This window comes from Amblyomma maculatum, chromosome 7, assembly GCF_055883805.1.
Source record: "Amblyomma maculatum isolate TAMU_Amacu chromosome 7, ASM5588380v1, whole genome shotgun sequence".
Taxonomy (NCBI): Eukaryota; Metazoa; Arthropoda; class Arachnida; order Ixodida; family Ixodidae; genus Amblyomma; species Amblyomma maculatum.
Window position 1 is genome coordinate 40,121,920 of NC_139350.1, and position 6,000 is coordinate 40,127,919.

At 44.3% G+C, this 6,000-nt stretch overlaps 2 pseudogenes across 1 annotated transcript in view; both read left to right on the top strand.

The window, feature by feature from the left end:
- LOC146183069 (uncharacterized) overlaps positions 1–1,322 on the top strand; it is a 41,891-nt pseudogene extending 40,569 nt beyond the window's left edge. Inside the window, exon 3 of the transcript XR_014708456.1 lies at positions 187–1,322. The product of XR_014708456.1 is annotated as an uncharacterized LOC146183069 (transcript). The remainder of the gene's footprint in view (positions 1–186) is intronic.
- LOC146183070 (uncharacterized) lies at positions 1,113–5,419 on the top strand (annotated as a pseudogene).
- The last annotated feature ends 581 nt before the right edge of the window (positions 5,420–6,000 follow it).

The window sequence follows — 6,000 nt, forward strand, 5'->3', positions numbered from 1 at the left end:
GTATTGCGTTTTCAGTGTTTAGTACGAGTAGGCTTTCGGAAACAGTGACTGCGGCTAGGGAGGTTTTAAACTTACTCTATTCTGTGTACCTTCTACTTACGCTGGTTATTAATAAATCAGTGAGGATAGAGCTCGCACGAGGGATTTTGCTGCTCAGTCTAATATCCTTATTTTTCTCTGTTGCAGGCCTTTCGAACATACTTACGACCAGTTCTCCACTAAAGAAATCCAAGCAAACAATTAAACGGCTTCAAGCCAAGGTTGCAAACCTGCGGAAAGCTCTCAGAAGACAGCAGAGACAGCGGCAGAAGACTCCATCATTAATCTTTAAGGCGCTTCGGATTATCCAATTGTATGTCACTGAGGAGGTCTTCAAAATTCTCTCTGCATATGTTCGTTTGAGGCAAAAAAGTAAGGGCAAGCGGTTCCCTTTGTGGCTGAAGAAATTCGCCGTGCACTTAAACTTTCCTGGTCCCCGAGCGTACCGATTTCTGGCTCCGTATTTTTCTTTGCCCACCCAGCGTTCATTAAGAGAGTGGCTAGCCAATGTTAAGATAATACGAGGAATCATTCTTGGAATCATTTATTCGTTAGGAGCCAGTATTCAAACTTGGAATGAACGTGACTGAGTGCATTCTCTAATTTTTTGGGAGAAAGCACTGAAAAAAAAATGTGCTATGATGGAACACAAGATGTTGTTCACGGGTTCAAAAACGGTGGTTTTAACCGCATTTCAACCATCGCTGACAGGGCTTTGGTTGTCCTCCCTGCTGGCGTTTCAACATAAGTCCAACCGGTAGCTTTTACTATAAGGCACATGTCAACACTATAGACTACCATGCACAACATGGTGGTTTCGCTCATTGTCGAGCTTGGAAGAAGCGACATTACCGTGAAAGCTATAAGTGGTGACCAGGGCACTTCAAATGTCAGCCTGGCTAACAAGCTAGGCATTACTATTACAAAGCCTTTTATGTTAACGGTAGGCTGGCGTACTTCATTTTTGACGTACCACATTTGATTAAAAGAACACACAATAATGCCCAAGCACATAAGTTGCGCATTGGATACATTGTTGACTGGTCACATTGTCAACATTTATGAATCCACACATGAGCTGCGATTACGGTTGGCTCCACATTTGACTGAGCGCCACATATATAAGAAATATTTCGCAAATATGAAGGTCAATAGAGCAGTACAGGTTCTCAGGGCGTCGGTCTCCATTGCATTTATAGCAATGGTGTATCCAAATGAATTCTCCGCTTCAGCCATGGCTACAGCGCATTTTTGTGACCGCATTGACAAGTTTTTTTATTGTCTGAACATCTCCGCTCCGAAAGAAAACTGATACAGCTCCAACATGGAATCAGGAAAGGGGATCCCGAGCTGACTGACTTGCTTCAAGGTCAACTTCTTTGGATTGAGTCATGGAAGTTTGATGGCAGGGGTCAGTCGCAAACAATTGTTGGTTGGCAGATAACAATTGGGGCGGTTTGCCAGCTATGGGATGATATGTCAAAATACTACGGCTTTGAATACCTGCTCAGGCGTAGACTCCAGCAGGATCCCTTTGAAAACGTATTTGGTCATATCAGACAGAAGCAAGGTTTTAACACAAACCGGAATGTGTCTCAATTTATTTCCGGTCTGAAGCATATATGTATCAGAAAGTTGTTCAAACTAGCCAAACATGGAAATGTGGAGAACAAATGCTCCCTCACTACTGAGCATTTTGTTGGCATTGATGATTGTCCATAACCTGATGACTTTCCCTCGTTGGACGACCTTTCTGAACTTGCTAGCGATGTCCATTTACACATCATTGATGACTCGGCAGCTTATTATGTTGCTAGCTTTCTGATCAAACCATTTGTTGGGCAGTCAGATAACACCTGCAGTTGTCCAGTTACTGAGAGACGACAGTCAGTCGCAGTCCGCACCAACTGCACGGCAGAAACCTTTATTGGCTCGTCGCTGTCGTAAGCAAACGTGTCACGCTTTTGCGGTCGCTCTGATTCGTCGAAACAGGATGACGTCATAGAGGTATCGACCAATCACAAAGCACAATTACAGTATGCGCGAATGCGTGATTTATATGGTCATATGGCAATCAATAATAAATTACTAATTAGTGGCTCATTATTTGGTACTGTTTATTATTGCTAATTAATAACAACTACTAATATATGACAAAATAAATATTACTTACTATATATGGTCTGAATAATTTATTGTTACTACTTATTGAGAGTTGCGTAAATATTTACTAAATAAATTTTCGCTAATTAATGCCGCGCACCCGGTAAAATCAACCACACCCCTAGTGAAAAACACCTTAAGAGTCACAATAACCTCCGTATAGATTTCTCATGCTAAAGTCATAATAATCTCATTAATTCTAATATATTTCTCATATGATGAATGAGTTTTGTATAAAATTATATTAGATATGTGTGAGATTAGTATGAGTTTAGTATGAGAATTTGTATGAGGTTATTGTGACTCATAGAGTTTTTTCACTAGGGACAGCAGTAAACGCAGAACAACAGCGAAGATACATGGAGAGGGATCTCGTCGCTGCCAAGCCGAAATCTCTAAATAAATGTGCTCGCAGATCACGAAACAGTAATCGGTCGCTTTACTCATAGGAGCATTCATCGCTACATGCAACAGTCGCGTAGCAGAATGCAGCATTCAGGCTTTCGCCTTTCATTACTTTAGTCGCCAAAGTGTCCTCAAATTTGTTTTTACTGTTATAAAAACGTACCACGTGTCTAGAAATCTGTTTCGTAATCGGACAATGCCATCTAAAAAAGCTTTTGTTTATGTACAGGTGCTTGAATCGCACTTTCTTGCAACAATGGAGGCTATTGCACATCACGCAAAAATGCGATGTTTTGTAAAACCATTTGTCGCGAGTTCTTCTCTTGAGTGTGTCTTCCTGTGCGCTTTATCTTTAGTAAAGTTGCTATGCACCATCTAGCCCAATTTCAAGTTTTGTTAAACAATTACACTACCCTATTGCAAAAACCAGCGTCTCCAGTGCGAAACCAGTAAGGTTTTCGCGCTGGTTTTGCACTGGATCTGCTGGGCACGCTGGAGGTCTGCGATAGTCACTGGAGTAGTAACGGGAAGACACTGGCTGCACTGGTGTGATGGAAGAAAAACGCTGGGATTAGCCTTTTGACGCTGGGTGTGTCGCTGGCATCCGCGATGCACTGGGAGAAGCGCTGTATGTGCGCTGGGGCCGCACTGGTCCCATTGCCCCAGTATAGCCGGTGCGGCCTGCGGCGTCAGCCGGAGTAGCATCCCTCAGGGGACAACAGGGCAACAGCGTACTTTCAATCGACCATATGAAAACTATGGTTCAAGCAAGCGCTTTTTGCTGCGAAGTCGTTGCGCATTTGTAAGAAAACAAAGGCAGCATCTTTTTTCTAGAGTTTCCATGTTTCCATAGTTCGTTTCGAGCGTTTCGAGAGAGACAACGACCGCCGCGCCTCGATCTCATGACACACTGGCGATTAATGCACAACTAAAGCTGGAATTGAATAATGTGGGCTACCATGCATAACCAACTTCACAGCTGATCTTAAGGGCACTCTAACACAATGATTACTGCCAAAATGTTCAATGCGGGCTCAATCGTAGGCGAGCGTAGCCTACACCACGGCCCAGTATAAACAGCAGAAAGAAAAACTAAAACCAGGAAGAGAGTAGTTTACCGAGCGATGGGCCCATGAGAGAAAAAGCAACAACATACAGCGCTTGTAATACATAATATTTGGCGCATTTCTCAAGCTTTTGCGCTCCTTCTTACTCTGCGCATCAAGCAGCCGAGCCCTCGGTCATCGCAACGCTTCCCGCAATGTTTACATACAAATAAGGTTTAGTTACACGCAATTAGGGTCATCGCTGCGGCGCTTGCCGGTATTGAAACTCAGTCGCACTTTTTTCCTTGAAGGCTTCTACTAAAGCTCCGTGTTCAGCGAAAATTACGCCCACGGTAGCAGAGCACCACACAAGAGCCGGCGTTGGTTAATTTGCCAGCGATGTCAAACTCCACATGTTAAAATGATTCCAGTGCACAAAATAGCGCGCATAGGCACCCAGAACATTAGTTGCAAGCCGTGAGAGCAGACAGCAAGCTAAAATGATCAAGAAGTTGCAATTGTTAGAGCGGTAGCAATGGCCTGTAGACTGCGAAACATGAAGTCCCAACCTTATAAATGCGGATCATGACATAAAGTGCAGAATTGTTTCAATAAAGTGCAGTTCTCGACGTGGCCGAGTGGTTAGCGTGCTGAGCTAGTGATTGATAAGTACCTAGGGACGTAGTTCGAGGCGCGCTTGCTCCACTAATTTTTTTTCTTTTTTTTTTCCTTTTTTAGGGTTTTTTATGTACCTAACTTGTTTCGTTACTTTTTACTTTTTAATTTTTATCCCACGCCTTTTTTTCTCCGGCCGAACAGTGCCGCCAGTGCGGAGTGTCCCAGTATGCCGCGTCCTAGTGCGCCCAGTTTCCAGCGTCATACTGGGACCATAATCAGGTATGGCGCTGGAGCGCTGGCACCCAGTGGCACTGGTTTTTGCAATAGGGTATGGTCTTGCAAACTGTGTAGCTTAACGGATGGGGAACTGGGAGCCTTGAAAAGACAGATGTGACCTGGTCACTTGTGAAGTCTGTTCACTTTAATTACTCCCATTTAATTCCAGCTTGGCCTCAAGAAGCTGAACAACCCTTGCCGGCGTAATTATTCGCATCTAGCCTTAAACACACACACTGGAACCACATTTGCTCTGCCATTCCTAGCTTTTGTTTCAAGCGGCAGCTTTGATGGAATACTTGAAGGGCCTGTGAGTGCTCGTACACCATGTGGCGTTGCCGCGATAAGCAAACAGTAACATGCTTTGTGTGCACTTTCGCTTGGCCGCACAGCCACAAGCGAAACCTAGCGACACAGTTACAGCAGGACTTCACTCACTCCGACAGGAAAAAAATTAATCTTCGCTCCAGCTATTGTCAGCAAATATATTGAAGCAATTGTTTAGGCTTCAGTGGTCAATTTTTGCGGTTATGATGCTAGTCGTTTTAGCATTTGGGTTAATTCGGAACACGAATGCGCAGAGCATAGTTAATAAAACCGAACTGCTTGAAATAGCTTTACATGCTCATTGCAGGGGTGGAAGTGCTGCTCCATTTGCTCAATCGTTCTACAGACTGCTTTTCCTGCTCCATCCTGGTCCAAAATGCAAAATTGCTCAAACACTGCTCCAAACTGGCTTCATCGATGTCCTGTCATCAAATTTAGCAGAACACGTGAACAATGTCAAGCACCAGGGGTGAAGATATAATAATGCATCTCCCTATTGCAAAACCCAGTGCTACTGGATCCCGGCGCCCCAGCGCCATACCTGATTATGGTCCCAGTATGCGCTGGAAACTGGGCGCACTGGGGCGCGGCATACTGCACGCTCCGCACTGGCGGCACTGGCGGCACTGTTAGCCCGGAGAAAAAAAGGCCTTGGATAAAAATTAAAAGGTAAAAAGTAACGAAGCAAGTTAGATACATTAAAAAACCCCTAAAAGTAAAAAAGAACAGGTGGCACATAGCGCGCTTCGATCTCGGCTTCCTGGGCACCTATATTAATCACTAGCTCTCCACGCTAACCACTCGGCCACGCAGACTTTTTTTTCTTTACTGCCTGACGTTTGCAAGACAACCTCAAGCACACACGACATTGATATATTAAGCCTGCCAGGGGCTGGCTTCGTCGTTCTAAAATTACTTTAGATCCAGCAAAGGTTCTACCTTTGGCAATCGCACAGGATTATCATCGTCAAACTTCACAATCTCGATAAACCATTGGACAGCCTCGCGGAAACAAAATTCGTGCAAGACGCGCATCAGGACCACAGTGATATCCTGCCATGCGTGAACGCCATATACTGCGGAGGCTCATTAGCATGATTTATTCATATTGTGACATATATGCCCT